At 39.4% G+C, this 23,282-nt stretch overlaps 1 long non-coding RNA gene across 1 annotated transcript in view; it reads left to right on the top strand.

The window, feature by feature from the left end:
- Positions 1 to 200: 200 nt before the first annotated feature.
- Positions 201 to 23,282, top strand: part of LOC117079194 — a 35,571-nt gene continuing 12,489 nt past the window's right edge. The window contains exons 1-2 of the long non-coding RNA XR_004435304.1: positions 201 to 336; positions 9,099 to 9,206. This is a non-coding gene — a long non-coding RNA (uncharacterized LOC117079194). The remainder of the gene's footprint in view (positions 337 to 9,098; positions 9,207 to 23,282) is intronic.

Below are 23,282 nucleotides of genomic sequence, written 5' to 3'. Positions count from 1 at the left end.
ATTTTCCCGGGCGCGGGATTGCGCCTGCGCCGTAGGCTGCATATCTTCCTGGGCGGAAAAAGTTTGCGTGTGCGCGGGAAAGGATTGCGCGCGCGGGAACAGTTTAGGCGCGCGCGGGAAAAGCTAGCGCGCCCGCGGGAAAGGTTTGTAATGAATAACCCGGAAATGTGCCATCTTGTCTCCGCTTTGCGGAGATCAAGCAACAGAAGTCGGCTAATTCCGGGCCTCATGGCTCCGGACAGACATTGATCACGTGTCTTCAGGATATACTAAGTTCTGGGTTTATAAAGATGACCTCGGATGGCCCTTAAATTGTCAGAACTCAACATCCAGTAGGTGAGAGATGTCTGAAAATATATATCCCTTTTTTGTGTTAGCAAACTATTCCTCTGAAAATATGGGTCAGAAGTCAAGTCTTTTAGAAAGGTTTGTCTGACACCTTTCATCCCGAATCTTCATGTTCAAATGTCCTCACCAGATGTTTTTGCATTTATGAGTATATGTTTGCCTTCTTAATAAAAGGTGAGCTCCTTTAAAGAAAAGACCCTGCTTTAATCAGCTCTGTATTCCCAGAACTTGTATCCATCAGGTCTTCAATAGAGGTCTGATTTAGGGAATAGTATGTAATTCTATATTCTTGAAATATCTAACAAAGTTTCTTATACATCTGTACCAAATTCTCAGATCTTAGCCAAATATTTTATTTCCTTTTTATTTCAAGGCAAGTGGATGTTGATTCTTTCTATTGCTACTCCTCTGGACAACTTCTGTATCTTTGCAGTTTCCACAAATAAGTCTGTCTCCATTCATCTGAAACCATATGTGTTTTTAGTGTTCTTGGAGAACAGTAGATTGAATTTCTGACACTGTACCTTGGGCACCCTTAGAATTCAAAGTTCCCATGGAATTGACTTTGATGCCTGCAATTTCCAATAAACAAACTCTTGAGGAAGACAGTAAGTAATGCCAACCACAAAAGAAGAGGATAACAGGTTGATTGCCAAATGCTGCTATGAAGTAAGATAAAACAGAACAGCTGGCCCCTAGGCTTGTGGCAAGGTGGAATGGCATAGCCAAACAGGATCATTTTGCAATTTCTCCCTCATCTAGCAACATTGATGCCATCTTGTCCCTACGTCTTCATCTCCTGGCACCATTGCTCTTCTCTTTCCTCCCATACCTACTCACCATAATAACTACATGTAGTCAAACACAAATGCAAGCCACCTGGCCCAGTGAACGTTTGAGAGCCTTTGCTGTGTACTTTCAGCCACGTGTTTTTCTCCTAATGTCACTCATCAATCACAGCTGGATAATGCAGAGGGCGAAATCATATTGCCTTTCAGGAGCTGGATGTGTGTCCCATGTTTCCATGGGCTGACTGTGGATCATTTTATTTTTGAATGAAGGAAGTCATCCTGAACACACATTCATTTCTGGTAATTGCTTCTTAAAAAATATATCACAATATGCCAGAGGATGTATTTGTTTTGTTTTGGTTTGTTTTCCTTCTGTAGGTTCCACTGCTTTTTAGTAGATTTTGAGTTCTGCATCCTTAAGTTTATTTCCTGATTTTGGTCAGGGACTTTTACAAAGAGCACTGCTGTATTTGTTTAGGTGGGAGGATCTTGAGGGCAAGTAAAGACAAGACCCTTGGTCAGACAGCCAGCTATAAAAAAATGCACTAATAGACAAGATCTATTTTGCCTTTCTCAAAAACCCTGTTAGATCAGAAAATTAAATTTTATTATAATGCTTTATAGATGAAGATCTGACACTGGGAGGTTGAAATGACTGGTCAGTCATCCCAAGGAAAGCTGTGTATCTTGCTTGTATTAGAATCGAGTCCTACCTCCTGTCAGTCATTTTTCAATAAACTAACAAAAATGTTACACTAGAAAACAGTTACATTAAAAAATAAGAAAGAAGAGCCATTAAACAAGTAGTATCAGTTACTATCTAAATAATTTCCTATGTTATTTTTTAATTTCAATTTTTATTTTTAATTACTAGTAATAATTAGATATATTTATGGGTTATAATATGATCTTTTGATATATGTATACAATGTAGAATTATTATATCAAGTTAATTAACATATCCAAGTTAATAATAATGTATATTTAAAATTACTTAAAGAATAGATCTTAAATGTTCTCACTATGAAAAAGAAGTATATTAGGTGATAAATATTTTAGTTAGCTTGATGTAATCCTGTGTGTTATTTCTAATGCTCATTTTAATATGAAGAACATTATAAATGAAGATAGCGAGGCCCTAATAAGGAACTTGTTCAAAGTTCCATTGTTTTCAATGCATTTGTACTTAGATTAATTAAACTGTGACCAAATTTAACATTGATATCCTTTCACTTCATTGCCACTGACTTATAGTTTGACAGCAAATGATCAAGTTTAGTGAAGATTAAGTATTAAGTAGAAACCAATGAGCCTAGAACCTAAAGTATAGAGACGATAACAAAGGTGTTGTTTGATTTTGATTTACTCTGCAAAATAAAAGGATTAAAACACAAACCAGAGGAATAGAAGACCAAAAATAATTAGGCACAGTGTTAATAATTAGCCAGTGATTTTAAACTGGGGAACTATTCTCCACATGTTGGGAATAGGTAGACAGATGATGTAAGCATCAACTTGGGTTTTTTATTAGTCCATTCTTGAGCTGCTATGAAGAAATACTCAAGACTGGATAATTTATAAAAGACAGAGGCTTAATTGTCTCACAGTTCAGGGTGGCTGGGGAGGCCTCAGGAAACTTATAGTTATGATGGAAGGTGAAGCAAACATGTCCTTTTTCACACGGCAGCAGCAAGGAGATGTGCAGAGCAAAAGGGGGAACGGCCCCTTATAAGAGCATTGGCTCTCATGAGAACTCACTCACTATTATGAGAACAGCAGCATGGAGTAACCACCCCCACGACTGGATTACCTCCCACTGACTCTCTCCCATGACTTGTGGGGATTATGGGAACTACAATTCAAGATGAGATTTGGGTGGGGACCCAGCCAAACCATATCAGGTTTCTATACCAAAATATCATAGTCTGGGTGGCTGAAACAACAGACATTTATTTATCACAGTTCTGGAGGATGGAAGTCTGAGATCAGGGTGCCAGCATGGTTGGGTTCTAGTGAGGGCCCTCTTCCTGGCTTGCAGATAGCAGCCTTCTTGCTGTGTGCTCACATGACCCCTTTGTGCCACCCAGGGAGAGATCACTCCCTTTCTCTTCTTACAAGGGAACTAATCCCTTCATGAGGGACCTATTTACCTCTCAAAGGCTCCATTTCCAGATACCATCACATGAGGAATGAAGGCTTTAACATGAATTTTGTGGTGACACAGACATTCAATTCATAATGCAGAAAACGATATAGGAAAACTTAGTGGGAAATCAGATAGAGACTTAATAGAGAAACATTATGCAATCAGGAGACAACTTGCTTCAAAAAGTACTGAATCCAGGTACTAAAGGTCTCTCTAGAAAACACACACTGTTTCTCCTCCTTTCAAATCGGCCTCTCTGGGCTCTGCCTATCTTATCTGTGGCCTTATTTTCGCCACCTGCAACTGGGTTTTTAACTTTATTCCAAAAAACATGCACTGTGACACCCCCTAACTTGCACTCATTGAGCTTTTAACCTAAGGAACAAGTACTTCGTTACCACCAAATCGAAGAACCCAGAAAAAGAGCTCTATTGGCCCAGTTTGATAACAGGCACAACCCAGGACTTACATGTTGAGATAAGAGAAATAAGTGGCCAATGAGAACTGGGTCACATACCCAACCTAGGGCAGGAGAGTGAGAGTCTATGATTGATCACCATTTAATAATCACATTATTGTACATAGTTGCCCAAATTAATGAGTTTCTAGATGGACAAAATTAACTAATATGCACTACAGAAATGTCCTAATATAGTTATAAATGGGTGAGAAATGGAAATAACATAGAGTATGAAAAAAGAGAGGATTGGGAATCAGGTAATCTGAGGTCTCTATTCTTTTACTTTCTATATGTGAACAATTTTTTTTTACATCTCTGGATTTCAACTTAACTAACAATAACATGAGGAATCCCAAAGTTGCTGTGCATAAGAACTGCTTTGAAGATTTTTTCAAAGTGTATGTTGCCAGAATGTCTTAATGGGAAAACTCTATGTATTTAGTGATAGGAAATAAGAAAAACCAATTATCTCTTGGCCATCACTCAGGGACCACTAAACTGGATGACCTCCTTGGGCCTTTCTTGTTTTAATATTTGATGATTATAAATGACAGAAAGGGGGAGGGGGAGAGAGAGAGAGAGAGAGAGGAGAGAGAGAGAGAGAGAAAGAGAGAGAGAGAGAGACAGAGAGACAGAGACAGAAAGACCGAGACAGAGAGGATGTGGAATAAGATGAGGATGAGGATTAAGAACATATGCAGTTTTGCAGCTGACTAAAGAGATAGCTGTAACATGTGCCACTCAATAATCCCAATACAGTCTCTGCTTGCTGATACAGTGAAAACCTGCCACACGCTTTCAAGCAAAAAAGATTCTCAAGACTTTCCAAATAAAGAGCTATGGGCTCATTCTGCATGCAGACAATATCATCAAAGGAAACACACACTATAGAAATAGACTACTCCCCATGGTTTCCTGCCCTCCAGCTTTCGTAAAGTCATAACAGATGCTCGACAGCCGAACAGAGCCCCAGACTGGTAGCAGCTGTGCATTGACTCCTGCTAATTAAGCCACCTATCACCTGACCAACAGTGCATCCCACATTGGGATTGCTCTAGGAGAGGCAACAGTCACACTAATCCTTCACCTTGAATGGGGAAGATTTCAGGAACAAAACAAGTTTTCTTCTAGCACTGTCTGCTCCTACAGGAAAGACAACAAACCCCATATGGAAAGTAAGAACACAATTTACTGGGGATTAGTGTCATAGCTAGGTTTCAGTGTGAAAATAAATAGCTTAGGGACCATTTAGTTAAGGCATTCACAACTAAAATATGCACTTGAATTATTTGTGGGTCCTTTGAATTACAGATTCCTGGACCCCAACCCAGATCTTCTGAATTAGAATCTCATAGGTGTGGACAGTATGTAAACTTACATAAATCCTTAGTGTACTCCACTCTGGTTAAAAATGACTGTCCCAGAAGAATCCCCACCTCTGTAACAAATAAAAAGCTGATGTTCACTGTAGTATGAGGTCTAGACTAGAACTCACACCTTTCGAAAATTAAAAATAGAAAACGGAAAAAAAGGTAAGATGAAAAATGGTGGGCTGAATCTATTAAGTTGCAGTTTTTCTTAAAAGTTAATTTAAAAATCTGTATATAATCTCAGATAGAATAAAAATACAGTAAAGGTAATGAACATCAGTTTGAAATTACATAACTGGTTTATATCATAGCCTCATTTTGTACAATAATGTAAATACAAACAAACACATCTAAAAGTTAATAGTGTTCTTGGAGAGAATTACACGGGTTTGAATTTCAACCCCATCACCTGCTGTGATATCTTCTGCTAGTTAACTTCAGGGTCTTCAACTACAAAACTGGGATAATAGAAGTGCCTACTTTACAGAATTGTGAGGCATAATTTTTAGCAAACCATAAATGAAAAGAACATTGTTCAGTGCTTGGCATGTGTTTGGCAAGTGCCATCTGTGATCATCATTCCTGGAAAACATGTTTCTACATACAGTGGATACCAATGTCTAGACCACCCAGGGCTAAATCCTCACCATGCCATTTATTAATGCCATGATTCACTTGCAAGCTCTAGTCAAAGAAGGGGGAGAGAGCAATTATAAATCTGAAGGAGGCTGGGCGCGGTGGCTCAAGCCTGTAATCCCAGCACTTTGGGAGGCCGAGACGGGCGGATCACGAGGTCAGGAGATCGAGACCATCCTGGCTAACACGGTGAAACCCCGTCTCTACTAAAAAAATACAAAAAACTAGCCAGGCGAGGTGGAGGGCGCCTGTAGTCCTAGCTACTCAGGAGGCTGAGGCAGGAGAATGGCGTAAACCCGGGAGGCGGAGCTTGCAGTGAGCTGAGATCCGGCCACTGGACTCCAGCCTGGGCGACAGAGCGAGACACCGTCTCAAATAAATAAATAAATAAATAAATAAATAAATAAATAAATAAATAAATCTGAAGGAGGCTAGTAGAGTGGAAACCGCAAGCCAGGAGCCAGGAGCTGTGATGCTTTGCTCCACAAAGTGTGGACCATGATGCTTCAGGAGCTTCAGCATTACTTGGGAGCTCATTAAACAACAAGAATCTTCAGCCCCACCCCAGAACTACTGATTCAAAATCTGCATTTGAACAAGATCCTTAGGTGACTCATAATACAGTAAATTTTGAGAAATACTGCTTTAATGGTTCAGGCCCCAGTAAGGCAAATGCTGGAGAAACAGTGTAACTCAGAGCAAAAACTACAAAACAAAAATAGAATTCTCCAACGGTGGGTAAAGACAGTTACAGGGTAAACCCATTGACAGGTAACTGACAGGTAATTTTACAGAGACAGCACCAGTAAATGGAATTCTGGAAGAGAAGTTTTTGCTATCCAAGACTGTTCTTCAGGGTCAGTTCACTTAAAAAGATCTGTATTCCTAACCAGAGAAGTCAAAATACTGAGCAAACGTAGAAAAACGTAGTGACTTCATGCATCAGAGGCAAGATGAGAAGTTAAAGAAAAATCTTTGAGTTGCAGGTTGTTTTGGGTAAGAGAAAAGCTGAGAGATCAGGGGAAGAAGAGATGAAGTAGTAGAAGAGGATGAAGGTCTGGACACCCTGTCCCTTTTGTACATGAACTGGGAAACTATGAGAAACTATGAGAAACTCAGCTCCTCTTAAGACTGGAGGCACCTCACCATCATCAGGTGAGTTTCATACACACACACACACACACACACACACACACACACACACACACACGGTGTTTCATACTCCCAGGAATTCTGTGTAATTATCAGGAAGAAGATGCTAGCTTCTATTTCCCTAAAACTTCCCTCAGGTGATGCTGAGATTCAGTTCAAGTGAGAAGTGTTTTCAGGAGTGAGAGAAGCCAATTTAAAATAAGATATCAACAAAAGTAAGTCATCAGCAACGATAAATCAGAGCAAAGCTGATAGAATAAGCAACAGAAGTAAGAGTGTAAATAGGCCAGAGACCAGAGAAAGTCCATTGACTCAGTTGTGGGGTTCCAGGTGCACTTCTTTTTCTTAGGCTTAAAAATAATAATAATCTGTGTTCATGTGTGTTTCACATAAGATGAAACATGTATTTCTAAATACCATATGGAATGAACACAAATTTGTTAAAAGTTCTATAATATCCCTACTCAAAGAAGCTCTATAAAAATTCTTATACATAGTGGAAAAATTAAAACTGCCTTGAATTTTGCAAAAAAAAAAAAAAAAAGAGGCCAGGCAGAGTGGCTTATGCCACTTTGGGGGGCATGAGGCAGTCAGATCACAACGTCATGAGATCGAGACCATCCTTGCCAACCTGGTGAAACACCGTCTCTACTAAAAATACAAAATTTAGCTGGGTGTAGCGGTGGGTGCCTGTAGTCCCAGCTACTCAGGAGGCTGAGGCAGGAGAATCGCTTGAACCTGGGAGGTGGAAGTTTCAGTGAGCCAATATCGGGCCACTGCACCCCAGCCTGGTGACAGAGTGAGACTCCGTCAGAAAAAAAAAAAAAAGAAAGAAAGTAAGAAAGTAAGAAAGAAAGAAAGAAAGAAAGAAAGAAAGAAAGAAAAGAAAGAAAGAAAAGAAAAGAAAAATATGTCACCTTCTCAGGCAATTCCTCAAAAATAATCACTGTTAACAGGTTCTTGTAACGGCTTCTAGAAATACTTCAGTACTAATGCTACTCCAGGTTTATATGCACATGTGTATATATTTTGTATGTTTACAGATACCAACAACTAATGCATATTGCTGTAGACCTTGCTTTTTTTTGGTTTAATAATATACTCTGATTATTTTTCCATATTAGCATGCACTTATTTATTCCAATTCTTTTAAATGCCACATCGTATTTCATTATTTGGATATAAAGTAGGCCCCCTTATCTTGGCTTCCCTCTCCGTGGTTTCAGTTACCAGCAGTCAATGCAGTACAAAAATATTAAATGGAAAATTCTAGCAATAAGCTGATCTAGCTTAAGTTTTCAGCTTCATGCCATTCTGAGTAGCATGATGAAATGTCTTACCATCCTGTCTCGTACCCTTCACTCAGGATGTGAATTATCCATTTGTCCCGTGTATCCACACTGCATCTGCTACCTGCGCATTCGTCACTTAGTAGCTGCCGGTGTTATTAGATTGACAGATCACGAGAATGGTGAATATAGGACAATAAGATATTTTCAGGGAGAGAAAGAGAGACCACAGTCACATAATTTTTATTACAGTAGATTGTTCTCATTGTTCTATTTTCAGTTTTTGTTGATCTTTTACTGTTTCATAAATTAAACTTTATCATAGGTATATATGTATATAGAAAAATCGTGGTATATACAAATGGCCTCTGTCTTAAAATGATTCAACTTGCTATTTTTTCACTTTACGATGTTGGAAAAGTGGTATGCATTCAGTAGAAACAGTATTTTGAGTACCTATGCAACCATTTTGTTTTTCACTTTCAGTACAGTACTGAAGGAATTTATTAGCTATTCAACACTTATAATAGGCTTTATTTTACATGATTTGGCCCAACTATAGGCTAACATAGGTGCTCTGAGGACACTTGAGGCAGCCTAGGCTATGATGTTTGTTAGTTTAGGTGTATTATATGCATTTTGAATTTATGATATTTTTAACTTGTGATATGTTTATTGGGACACAATCCCATCATAAATCAAGGAGTATCTGTATGATGTTCATTACCCTTTGTGATTTCAGGCATCCACTAGGGGTCTTGGAATGCTTCCCTTATGGACAAGGAAGTACTATTGGGCCATAAATTATATATTAATTTCCTTTTTGAAGGACATTTTGTTTCCAGGGTTATTTGCCCTCTTATTACAAACAAAAATGAAATAAACATCCTGATTATCCTTTTCTAGGATATCTGTACGTGCAAGATACAATAATCAGTGGATACACATTGTTAGGTTCCGGCGGAGTCAGCGGGCAAGGGGTGAGCAGCTGAAAGAACACTCAAGAGACCACAGGTAGGTGGGACATGGCTTTATGCAGCAGCTCACTCACATTGTCGGTGCTGCATTTATGCATGTCACACACAATAGTGGCTCAGAGCCAGGTGATGAGCCCTCCCATGTTATGGCTTCTTAACTGTGATTATATAATGCATGGGATTGTGCAACTGCACTCCAATCCTATTGTGTCATGCCATCCCGGATGTGTACCTCGGCCTACACTTGACTACAGTGCTTCGTCCTTACACACGTATCTCATCCTTTGTAGATGTTTTCTAATACCTTCCACAAAAAAGTTGATAGGTGTCTACCTTTATTGATTATGGATGGAGAATGCATGTTTTCCTCACATCATTTCCAGCAATGGGTATTCTCAAACTTGAGCATTTTTGCCAACTTGAGGGGTAAACACTGCCTCATTTTGTTTGGATTTGCACTATTTCACAATATGAGTACCTTGGACCTTAAATAGCTCAAGAGACTCTCCTGAGAGTTGTTTCTCCAACTACACTAGTGAGTCTTGCTTAATTGCTTTTCTCCACCCGCACCCACACTCCCCTGTATTCTGGTGCTTGGCATAATACTCTGGCACAGAGAAGCTTGTAAACAGTTGCTTAACTGATTGAATAAAATTAATCACCAACTGTCCAGAAATGGTTTTACTTCGTGTGTGTGTGTGTGTGTGTGTGTGTGTGTGTGTTTTACCCAAACCCTAAGCCAATAATATCTAACATTTATTGAGCAATTTTAAAATTACACTGTTCTAAGTATCACATATATATTATCTTAGTTAATCTTTATAACCATCTGTAAGGTAGGTACAATTATTATTATTACCAGTTGATTGATGAAAAAAATGAAACACAGAAAGATTCAATACATTTTCTTAATCTATAGGTATGGGCTTACAGAGATACAATTCAGCAAAGGTAGGGATGAGTAATCGATGCATTTAATCTCTGTGCTACACACTGCCTCTCAGCTACTGAACTGCTATTTTCTTATTTCCCAGGCACATAATATCATAAACTTGTGCTGGTGTAGATTTCTAGGTAATACTCCTCAAAATTTGATAATAAACTTACGGTTCTGTTAGTGGGTGGAGGTAAAATCTGCATAAGTGAAATAGGAATAAAGCCAACATGTATATGAATTCTTATATATGTACTTACCCGGCTTCTACTGGAAATTTGTTTGTTTATAATAGGGTATAAAAAGTGACTATTCTAAGGACTTGCTTTATGAATCTGGGTGCTCCTGTATTGGGTGCATATATATTTAGGAGAGTTAGCTCTTCCTGTTGAATTGATCCCTTTACCATTATGTAATGGCCTTCTTTGTCTCTTTTGATCTTTGATGGTTTAAAGTCTGTTTTATCAGAGACTAGGATTGCAACCCCTGCTTTTTTTTGTTCTCCATTTGCTTGGTAGATCTTTCTCCATCCCTTTATTTTGAGCCTATGTATGTCTCCGCATGTGAGATGGGTCTCCTGAATACAGCAGACTGATGGGTCTTGACTCTTATCCAGTTTGCCAGTCTGTGTCTTTTAATTGGAGCATTTAGTCCATTGACATTTAAGGTTAATATTGTTATGTGTGAACTTGATCCTGTCATTATGATATTAACTGGTTATTTTGCTCATTAGTTGATGCAGTTTCTTCCTAGCCTCGATGGTCTTTACATTTTGGCATGTTTTTGCAATGGCTGGTACCGGTTGTTCCTTTCCATGTTTAGGGCTTCCTTCAGGGTCTCTTGTAAGGCAGGCCTGGTGGTGACAAAATCTCTAAGCATTTGCTTATCTGTAAAGGATTTTATTTCTCCTTCACTGATGAAACTTAGTTTGGCTGGATATGAAATTCTGGGTTGAAAATTCTTTTCTTTAAGAACGTTGAATATTGGCCCCCACTCTCTTCTGGCTTGTAGAGTTTCTGCCGAGAGATCTGCTGTTAGTCTGATGGGCTTCCCTTTGTGGGTAACCCGACCTTTCTCTCTGGCTGCCCTTAAGATTTTTTCCTTCATTTCAACTTTGGTGAATCTGGCAATTATGTGTCTTGGAGTTGCTCTTCTGGAGGAGTATCTTTGTGGCGTTCTCTGTATTTCCTGAATTTGAATGTTGGCCTGCCCTACTAGGTTGGGGAAGTTCTCCTGGATGATATCCTGAAGAGTGTTTTCTACAAAGAGACTTAGACTCCCATACAATAATAATGGGAGATTTCAACACTCCACTGTCAACATTAGACAGATCAACGAGACAGAAAGTTAACAAGGATATCCAGGAATTGAACTCATCTCTGCACCAAGCGGACCTAATAGACATCTATAGAACTCTCCACCCCAAATCAACAGAATATACATTCTTCTCAGCACCACATCGCACTTATTCCAAAATTGACCACATAATTGGAAGTAAAGCACTCCTCAGCAAATGTACAAAAACAGAAATTATAACAAACTGTCTCTCAGACCACAGTGCAATCAAACTAGAACTCAGGACTAAGAAACTCAATCAAAACCGCTCAACTACATGGAAACTGAATAACCTGCTCCTGAATGACTACTGGGTACATAACGAAATGAAAGCAGAAATAAAGATGTTCTTTGAAACCAATGAGAACAAAGATACAACATACCAGAATCTCTGGGACACATTTAAAGCAGTGTGTAGAGGGAAATTTATAGCACTAAATGCCCACAAGAGAAAGCAGGAAAGATCTAAAATTGACACTTTAACATCACAATTAAAAGAACTAGAGAGGCAAGAGCAAACACATTCAAAAGCTAGCAGAAGGCAAGAAATAACTAAGATCAGAGCAGAACTGAAGGAGATAGAGTCACAAAAAACCCTCCAAAAAATCAATGAATCCAGGAGTTGGTTTTTTGAAAAGATCAACAAAATTGACAGACCGCTAGCAAGACTAATAAAGAAGAAAAGAGAGAGGAATCAAATAGACGCAATAAAAAATGATAAAGGGGATATCACCACCGACCCCACAGAAATACAAACAACCATCAGAGAATACTATAAATGCCTCTACGCAAATCGACTAGAAAATCTAGAAGAAATGGATAATTTCCTGGACACTTACACTCTCCCAAGACTGAACCAGGAAGAAGTTGAATCCCTGAATAGACCAATAACAGGCTCTGAAATTGAGGCAACAATTAATAGCCTACCCACGAAAAAAAGTCCAGGACCAGATGGATTCACAGCTGAATTCTACCAGAGGTACAAGGAGGAGCTGGTACCATTCCTTCTGAAACTATTCCAATCAATAGAAAAAGAGGGAATCCTCCCTAACTCATTTTATGAGGCCAACATCATCCTGATACCAAAGCCTGGCAGAGACACAACAAAAAAAGAGAATTTTAGACCAATATCCCTGATGAACATCGATGCAAAAATTCTCAATAAAATACTGGCAAACCGGATTCAGCAGCACATCAAAAAGCTTATCCACCATGATCAAGTGGGCTTCATCCCTGGATGCAAGGCTGGTTCAACATTCGCAAATCAATAAACGTAATCCAGCATATAAACAGAACCAAAGACAAGAACCACATGATTATCTCAATAGATGCAGAAAAGGCTTTTGACAAAATTCAACAGCCCTTTATGCTAAAAACGCTCAATAAATTCGGTATTGATGGAACGTACCTCAAAATAATAAGAGCTATTTACGACAAACCCACAGCTAATATCATACTGAATGGGCAAAAACTGGAAAAATTCCCTTTGAAAACTGGCACAAGACAGGGATGCCCTCTCTCACCACTCCTATTCAACATAGTGTTGGAAGTTCTGGCTAGGGCAATCAGGCAAGAGAAAGAAATCAAGGGTATCCAGTTAGGAAAAGAAGAAGTCAAATTGTCCCTGTTTGCAGATGACATGATTGTATATTTAGAAAAACCCATCGTCTCAGCCCAAAATCTCCTTAAGCTGATAAGCAACTTCAGCAAAGTCTCAGGATACAAAATTAATGTGCAAAAATCACAAGCATTCTTATACACCAGTAACAGACAAGCAGAGAGCCAAGTCAGGAATGAACTTCCATTCACAATTGCTTCAAAGAGAATAAAATACCTAGGAATCCAGCTTACAAGGGATGTAAAGGACCTCTTCAAGGAGAACTACAAACCACTGCTCAGTGAAATCAAAGAGGACACAAACAAATGGAAGAACATACCATGCTCATGGATAGGAAGAATCAATATCGTGAAAATGGCCATACTGCCCAAGGTTATTTATAGATTCAATGCCATCCCCATCAAGCTACCAATGAGTTTCTTCACAGAATTGGAAAAAACTGCTTTAAAGTTCATATGGAACCAAAAAAGAGCCCGCATTGCCAAGACAATCCTAGGTCAAAAGGACAAAGCTGGAGGCGTCACGCTACCTGACTTCAAACTATACTACAAGGCTACAGTAACCAAAACAGCATGGTACTGGTACCACAACAGAGAAATAGACCAGTGGAACAGAACAGAGTCCTCAGAAATAATACCACACATCTACAGCCATCTGATCTTTGACAAACCTGAGAAAAACAAGAAATGGGGAAAGGATTCCCTATTTAATAAATGGTGCTGGGAAAATTGGCTAGCCACAAGTAGAAAGCTGAAACTGGATCCTTTCCTTACCCCTTATACGAAAATTAATTCAAGATGGATTAGAGACTTAAATGTTAGACCTAATACCATAAAAACCCTAGAAGAAAATCTAGGTAGTACCATTCAGGACATAGGCATGGGCAAGGACTTCATGTCTAAAACACCAAAAGCAATGGCAGCAAAAGCCAAAATTGACAAATGGGATCTCATTAAACTAAAGAGCTTTTGCACAGCAAAAGAAACTACCATCAGAGTGAACAGGCAACCTACAGAATGGGAGAAAGTTTTTGCAACCTACTCATCTGACAAAGGGCTAATATCCAGAATCTACAAAGAACTCAAACAAATATACAAGAAAAAAACAAACAACCCCATCAAAAAGTGGGGAAAGGATATGAACAGACATTTCTCAAAAGAAGACATCCATACAGCCAACAGACACATGAAAAAATGCTCGTCATCACTCGCCATCAGAGAAATGCAAATCAAAACCACAATGAGTTACCATCTCACACCAGTTAGAATGGCAATCATTAAGAAGTCAGGAAACAATAGATGTTGGAGAGGATGTGGAGAAATAGGAACACTTTTACACTGTTGGTGGGATTGTAAACTAGTTCAACCATTATGGAAAACAGTATGGCGATTCCTCAAGGATCTAGAACTAGATGTACCATATGACCCAGCCATCCCACTACTGGGTATATACCCAAAGGATTATAAATTACTCTACTACAAAGACACATGCACACGTATGTTTATTGCGGCACTATTCACAATAGCAAAGACTTGGAATCAACCCAAATGTCCATCTGTGACAGACTGGATTAAGAAAATGTGGCACATATACACCATGGAATACTATGCAGCCATCAAAAAGGATGAGTTTGCGTCCTTTGTAGGGACATGGATGCAGCTGGAAACCATCATTCTTAGCAAACTATCACAAGAAGAGAAAACCAAACACCGCATGTTCTCACTCATAGGTGGGAACTGAACAATGAGATCACTTGGACTCGGGAAGGGGAACATCACACACTGGGGCCTATCATGGGGAGGGGGGAGGAGGGAGGGATTGCATTGGGGAGTTATACATGATATAAACGTTATGCACATGTACCCTAGAACTTAAAGTATAATAAAAAAAAAAAAAAAAGTGACTATTCTTGTGATATTAAAGATTCTGCAGAAGTTACAAATGCTAAAAACAAAAAAGAATTGATTGTAAAACACCACAGAAGTGCTGGTCTTGCAAATGGAATGGCCCACCGGTTATGGTCATAGCAGAGTTAGCCCGCCATATAAATAGGGGAGATCAGAACCTGGGGACTGGAAGGGCTGCTTCAGAGAGGGCTGCAGGTGTGCAGAAAACTCTTGATTGCCACAGGGAGAGGACAGCCTTCTGCTTTTTCACCTAAAACCAAGTGTGGAACTTCAAGGGAACTAATTACCAAGATGGATATGTGTTCCTTGAAATTTGGAGCATTTGCAAATGGCTATCTGATTCAACCCTGAGAGTGTCTGAGGGTAAAAGGTGGCGGTTGGAATGAATGTGAGAGCATCTGAAAAACAGAGTGGCCAGGGGAGGCAGCCAATGAATTAGAGTTACCTATATAGGGAGGTGCCCACCTGGGGAGTCTTCAAAGAGCTCCAGGAAGGAGGGATCAGATTATAAATATCTGCAACACACACGCACACTGCATAAAACAGCATTCCCAGGTCTCTGTCCATTACCTCTCCTCTCTTTCTGCTCTATCCCTGGAGGATCAGAGACCACACAGCGAATGAGTGAGGAGGAGATGAGGCAAAGTCTAATGAAAGGGTAAAGACGCCCATCCTGGCCTCTTTCCTGCTGCAGATGTTCTAGTTGGAGGCACTAAAAAGGCTGAAGGGTGGAGGGAAGCTCTATGATGTATGAGACATTCCATGGGGGGAAACTGGACGTTGTAATACCTGAAAGTAACCAGAAAAACTATGGAAACCAGCCCCGATTCCATTCACAAACTAAGAAAGCTCCAGCCAGCAGAACCTTAAAGAAGCCACTTATAGCAGGAATACAGGTCAAGTTCACTCTCTGGTAACTTCAGAATGGGGTGGGAGCCCAGCTCACTTCTTGGCTCTGGAGTCTGGACACCCTCTATTAATTTCCAGCTCAGTGTCCATCCCACGTGCCTACCCAGTCCTTTCAGATGACATACCGTGGCCACACACCTATAATCTGGTCTCTCGTTTTTCAGGTTATTACAGGAAAAGATTGGAAAAGAAGAGAAATATGACGGCATTGTCCCGTTATTATATCCAACGCTCCATTCAAAAGCATGTAAACATGCACTAGTGTCTGTATAATCACACATTTGTATGTATTATCATGTGCTATTAGTTTTATTTCTTCTATTTTAAATGTTATTATCTGAACAGGCTGGGCACAAGCTTTCTGTACTTGTTCCACCATAAATAAACAAAAATGCCTAAACACAATTTGTAAAATGTCATCTCCAAACCACAGCTAGGATGCTGCATAAGTAGGAAACCAAAATTAAATCTAACTGGGCACCGTGCCCAGACCACAGGCTTCCGGCAAACAGACACAAAGGGAGGAAAAAAGGAAGACACTAAATTGCAAAACAAGGGTGGAATCACAGGGAAAGCATAGCAATTAACCCTAAGACCAGTTTGTCTGTTCTGGGATCCACCTTTTACTTACCTTTGGAAAATGAATGTTGAAAATTATTCATTTGTATTTGAAGTGAGTCTTTATTATTGGCATTGCCTTAATGTAAAACTAGAGAAACAATACTTTTTTTAAATCTGCAGGTGCTGATCATTTTCTGCAGCCACTCACTAGTACCAATAATAATAATAAGGACATCAACAGCAGAAGATTCAACAACCACAGTAACAAGAGCTGCTCCCCTCTACTGGCCAACGTGGCAGATGCTGTTTGTGCCTTGGCCCCTACCCTTCAGCACATCTGAATTTACTTAGAGCTCTAATCCTTGGCAAGCTGACAGCTTCCAACCTCAAGCATTGATACCAAGTGCAATCTAGGAAAGCAGTTGGTAAGACAGGGCTTTAGAACAAAGCCACTCACAGTCTGGCTGGCAACAAGTGCACAATAACAGTAAAAAGTGAGTACAAGCCAGGCATGGTGGCTCACACCTGTAATCCCAGCACTTTGGGAGGCCAAGGCGGGCGGATCACAAGGTCAGGAGATCAAGACCATCCTGGCTAACACAGTGCAACCTGATCTCTACTAAAAATACAAAAAATTAGGCGTGGTGGCAGGCACCTGTAGTCCCAGCTGCTGGGGAGGCTGAGGCAGGAGAATGGCATGAACCCGGGAGGCGGAGCTTGCAGTGAGCCGAGATCACACCACTGCACTCCAGCCTGGGTGACAGAGCTAGACTCCATCTCAAAAAAAAAAAAAAAAAAAAAAGTGAATACAGGTAGTTCCTGACAGAACTTTGTGGTCCGATGGTTAAACATTTTACTGATGAATTAGGAAATTGTATGGGAAAGGGATTCAATGACTGAGGATCACATATCAGGCACAGGAGACAGGTAAATGGAGGAAACAATGCCTATTTTCTTTACTTAAAATCAGCTGATTTTAGATGTTAAACCTATCCAGAACTATCTGTGCGGCAACACCTAAACTAGTGTTGGATTAAGTAACTTGGTACTATATCCTAGCGAAGTTTACACATAAAACAAACCATCACGAAGGTTCTTTGTTAGAGTAGGGTCTTATGGATGTCAGATGATATCCTGGAGTCCTGTTCAACATCTAGCTTACAGGGATCCATGATATCAACCACAAAAATGATTCCAGGGGTCACTTTTCTGGTCCATAAAATTGAGATAGACAGATTGGGGAAATTGACACAAAACCTCCATATTGAGATCTGTGGGGTAAAAGCAGTGGAGAAGGCCAGGTAGAAAACTGAAATCATCAACACTGTTTTCCTCATACCCAAGATACTATATTAGAAACAATACTGTATCCCAAAGGAAAGGGGTGATTAGTGCCATTCCTAAGGAAAAAGTTTCGGGGGAGTGAGTGATCACAATGATAGCTTTTCTAACCACATTAAACAATGTAGAAACTGTAAGAATCCTGGAGAATTACTGTAGACTACTTCAAGTTCAACCAAGTACTATCTCCAATTGGAGCTATCACGCAAATAGTGTCTTTGAATGAGCATATAAATATGTCCTCAAGTAAGTGGGGCATGGACTTGTCTGTTTCGGTCTTTTCCAGCCTTATCAGAAAAGATGATGAAGGCAGTTTGAATTTTCATGAAATAAAATACACACACACACACACACACACACACACACATATGCACGCATACAGTCACACAGAGTTTTGCCCTGGGAATGTGCTAACTCTCTACTCTCTGTCATAGTAAAACCCAATGTGGCCTTGATTTTCTGGATATTATAGCAAACATCACATCAATCAATTACATGATAATACTATATTTATTGAGCTGGATGAGCAAACAGTGGCTAAAAGCTGGAAGCCTGTGTAAGAAACCTATGCTCCAGAGGATGGAAAATATGCCAAAAAATGTTTGGAGACTACACGTGTCTGTACATTTTAGGGGTTGAATAGTTAGGATGATTGTAATGTTGTGAGATCATGAGATCATGAGAACATAAGATCGTGATCATAAGATCATGCTTTGGAAACATGGCTTCCAAAGCAAAAGATAAGTTACCATGTCTCAGATCTCCCACCATGAAGAATAAATCTTCATGCCTGGTGGGACTCTTTGGGTTCTGGAAGGAACATGGTCCATTGCTAGAAATGCTGCTTTGGTTCATCTTCTGGGTAACACAGAGGCTGCCAGGGCTGTTGGGGCCTAGAGAAGGAAAGGGCTCTGCAGCAGGTCCAGGCTGCTATGGAAGCAATAGTGGAGTTTGAGCCATAGCGGGGTCCAGTATGGACCATATAATCTGGCATACGCTACAGTGTTGGAGACTTCAGCGGTGGAAAAAGAAAATGTCATTAGGAATTTTTGGCAAGATTCAATGAGAAAAAAAAATTCAACACAAGCCATCAGAGTTTAATAACAAATCCAAGCCACTGAAGCAAATAATTGTAAGTTTTTGAGGAACAACCCCAGATGAAGACAAAATATCTGACCACAGGACATTCTATGACAATGTAGCCAAAACTACCCATTGTGAACTTGGTTTTGTCAAATATATGAGGATCAACCCAGGAAGCCCAACAATCGTTTTTAATAAGATGAAAGTGTTGCATCCAGGTATGGGAGTAGGACCATCACAATGGAATGTTCCACATTCTGCCCCATCCAGACACCAGCCTGAAAGAGGATTGAATGTCCTGCTCAAGGCACCACTGAAGTGTCAGTTTAGGGGAAATACCCTGTGAAAAACAGTGCCAGGATTTTTATAAGCATTTAAGCAAGATTTTACGTGGTGATATGTCCCAACAGGAAGAATACATGGGTTTAGGAACCGAAGAATAGAAGCAGGAATGACCTCAAGTGCTATCACATCAAATGACACACCTGAGAATTTTTACTTCCCATCTCCACAATCTTGGAATATAGAATTAGAAATCTTGGTTCTTAAAAGGGAGGCACATCTTGCAAGGGAATTATGCAACACTTCTGTTTAATTATAAGCGATAGCCGCTACCTGAGCAGTTTGGGCTTGCGGTGTCAATAGACTACCAGGCAAAAGGAATTACCATTTTTGCAGCAGAAGTAATTGACTCTGATAGGCAGTTGGAGGCTCAGCTCCTGTTTCAGAATGTGTCCAAAGAGGAATATCTGTGGAACTCATATAATCCACTTAGGTAGGTCTTGGTGTCTCTTCATTGCTAATTGTGATTGTAAAATAGCAGGTTTGGCAATGCTGGCCTAATAAGGACATTGTAACCAAGGACTGAAGCCTCTTGGTGATGAGGTCTAGGTCATGCCACAGATAAACCCCTGATGATAGCAGAGGTGAAGGAGAATCTAGACCGTATGCTGGCTAAAGGAGGACAACACTACTGTGTAACTGAAACTTGTTGTAGTATCATGGGCTATAGTTCATCATTCTTATCTCCCTCTTAAGTTTCTTCTAAGGAAGACAAGTCCACTGGAATCCTGAAGGAGTCATATCCTGAATATATCTTAAGAAATGGACTTCAGCGTTCTAAGACATAGACTGTGGTAGACACAGGGAGGAGCAACGCAGCTCTCTCTTCAAGAAAGGACTTTCCTTTCCAGCTACAGAGAGTGTGGTTAGCAGACCAACTCCAGCTGTCCCTCAAAACAGAATTGCCTGAGATCACTGTCTCTGGACAGCCCACATTAGTGACTGAGGGAGGAAGGTATGTGAAGACCTGGCCATTTTGGCTCAATTGGAATGATTTTGACTGGCATTACCTGTTTGGTGCTGAGGCTCTTTCTGGCTGTGCCACAGTTTGACTTCTTCCTCTGCACAGTCCTGCTTTCCCCCCTGTTCCTTTTATGGTATCTATTGATCCCTAATTAACACCTTCCCCGTGACACTTCCATTTTAGCATCTGCTTTCAGAGAGCCCAATCGGCTGCATGCTCCTAGAAGTATAAGCGAATAACTGTACTCACAGGAATTGGAAGGTGACTTTTCAGAAGTTCTACCATGCCTGGCATGCAGTTGTTATTTCATAAACACTGCTGGCTTGAACTGAAATGACACTGAAGCTGGATGTTTGAAATATATAGTATTTGTAGTCATGACCTAAGTAATCATACTCCCTCAGTAGTCATATTCAGAACTCTAAAGTCTAGGCATGTAGGGAGTTGGCGGCGGCGATTGTAGAAGAATAAGTTGTACACATTTGTAAGAGAAAACTTCTCCAAGTGGATATCTTGAGCTAAACAATAGGCAAAGAGATGAGTGCGGATGAAGATGAAATTTGTGTGCTGACAGAGGAATTAAATGTAAGCAAAATGGAGTAATAAAGGAAAAAAAAAAATGGAGAAAATGATGGAGCCCTCCAAGACAATGACCAACGCCAAACACTTGTCATGCATTCTCTCTTTATTTCTAGTAAAAATGGTATAAAAGAGCTACTATCATTTAATATGATACCTGTAAGAACCTGATGCTCAACAACACTAATACATTCTTTGTGAAACTACTTGAGAGGTAGCACTATCAATCCGTAGTACAGAGGAGCAGACACAAATAAAATTTGGAAGTTGTGACACCATTGGAAGATGTATACTAGAAAACACCTGTCCTCAGACTTCTGTTTACATGGAAATGAAAAAGCCTTATTTGTTCAAGCCATTTTTAAGTCTAATTTGTGGTTAGCTGCAGCTTAAATCATTCCTTACTGATTAATCGGGGATAATTACACATTTAATGTCAACTGAAATCTAATGTGCTGTTAAAACTTTCTCTTTTATTAGGAGGCTATTGCAAACAAGATCATATGCAATGCCTAAAAGAATCTTATGATTTTTCTGAGTTTAATGGAAAATAATGAAGTATAATTAGCAGACTTACCCAATTCATTGTTTTTGTTCGGTAAAAAAAAAAAAAAAAATATTTATACAAAATACCTCTTTAGAGTTATAGGTTTCAGAAGTGATGAAATAGGATGGAGGCAACCTTAGCACCACCACATGCCTGATTCAGGCATCCCTACATCTTCAGAATGCACACGTATCCTTTGCTTGAACATTTCGTCAGTGCTAATGAACTACCGTGTGGGACAGCCTGTTTCCTGAAATCTGAAGTGTGATATTTTATAAAATTATTTCTTTGTGAAAGATTAAATTCAATTATCTATTCAGAGCCTCATCTACTGAGCCCATTTCTGAAGTTAAACGTAAATTTATTAGTTCTTCCATATTTCATAAAGATAGATACACTATCTTTCTTTCCCCCAAAGTCAATATATTATTTCATTCACCTAGTAAATTTTTATTTACCATTTACTATACCTGAGAAACTATTTTAGATATTGAGAATATGGTATTGAGTAAAATGACAGTGAACCTACTCTTTTAGGATTAAATTCTAGAAGAGAGAGGCAGGTGTTAAATGACCAAACAGGATAAAAATGAGTGTTATGAAGATTAAAATCAAAAATAGAGAAGAGTGTTATACAATAAAAATATTCAAGGGGAACTTCTTTAGATGAAGTAGACAAGGAAGTCTAACAAGCAGGAAGTGTGTAAGCTGAGCCTTGAGAATGGTAAAGAGTAGCCAGCCATGTGAAAATCTTCAGAGAGAATTATACAGGAAGATAAAAAAGCAAATGTAAATTCTTCAAGGCATGAATAAAATTGGTCTTTGTAGAAACGGCAATAACAGAGATGTGCCCAGTGAGTAGTGAATGAGGGGAAGGTAAAAAGATGGCACTGGAAAGAAAGAGCAAAATTAGGTCAGTAGTTACGAGACAATGAGAATTTTGGATTTGATTAGTAAGGGTAATGAATGGGGTAAGTTATCTCATACCTACCCTGAGATAACCTTGAGCCTACCTTGAGCCTACGTTGAGGCTTTCTCAAGTTCCTAGGAGTGTCACCTTATAGACATCACCAAGCTCAAGCTTCCGTTTTCTCCTTTGTGAAAATAAGAGAGTCAATTAACCTACACATTCTTTTCAAGGATAAATAAGAAAACACTTGATGTGTAAGTTATTTGTCAATTTAGAGGACTGGATATATGGGTACTATTTTTAGCATTACGTTTTTCATTTTTCTAAACTGAATATTTTGATTTCTCTACTCTTCATTATATAGATATTACATAATCCTCTGCTTCTTCTTTATCCTGGTGTCCCACTCTAAGAACTAAAGTAATTAGGGTAACCAACAGTGTAATTCCAAACATTACTTTGCTTTGTGGTTGTTCAAGTCTGCCTCAGACTTATACAAAGAACATGGTAGGGCAGCCTATGATGTCTGAGAGGGAGGATAGAAAAATTTAAAGCCATCTTTATCCTGTATCCGGAAACGGCATCCTCTTTTATGGAAACCTGACGCATTCTCACTGATCTTACAGACCAGTTTGTCCATTTGTATAATGGGGATAATAGCCTTCTAAATTAATTGGATGAAATAGCTGTGAGGAGGAGTCCTGAACTTCAGATACACAAGGTAATACCAATACTACCCTGATCCTTTCCCCACAAAGTTAGCAAATTGTTGCTTAATGGATTTGAAGCTACGGATACCATTTAGTGTTCCCACAGCAGTAATTTATTAAATGGAACCTGGTGTCATGACCATGATATTTGAATGTAGCACCTGACCCACAGCAAAGTATGCTTTCTTCTCTTACCAGAGATCTTGGGAATGTGGAATAAGGAAAATGAAAGATAAAACAAACTCCAAACTTACAAATGCATTAAAAAATAACTTATATTTTAGTAACAATTTCTCTAAAAATAAAAACTTGCATACTTACAAGTTACAAACAGTGACAAATTTTATATGTACACATTTAGAGCATCTCTAAT

Source organism: Trachypithecus francoisi, unplaced genomic scaffold (assembly GCF_009764315.1).
Source record: "Trachypithecus francoisi isolate TF-2019V2 unplaced genomic scaffold, Tfra_2.0 Lachesis_group7, whole genome shotgun sequence".
Taxonomy (NCBI): domain Eukaryota; kingdom Metazoa; phylum Chordata; class Mammalia; order Primates; family Cercopithecidae; genus Trachypithecus; species Trachypithecus francoisi.
This window is presented reverse-complemented; position numbering and strand designations above follow the sequence as displayed.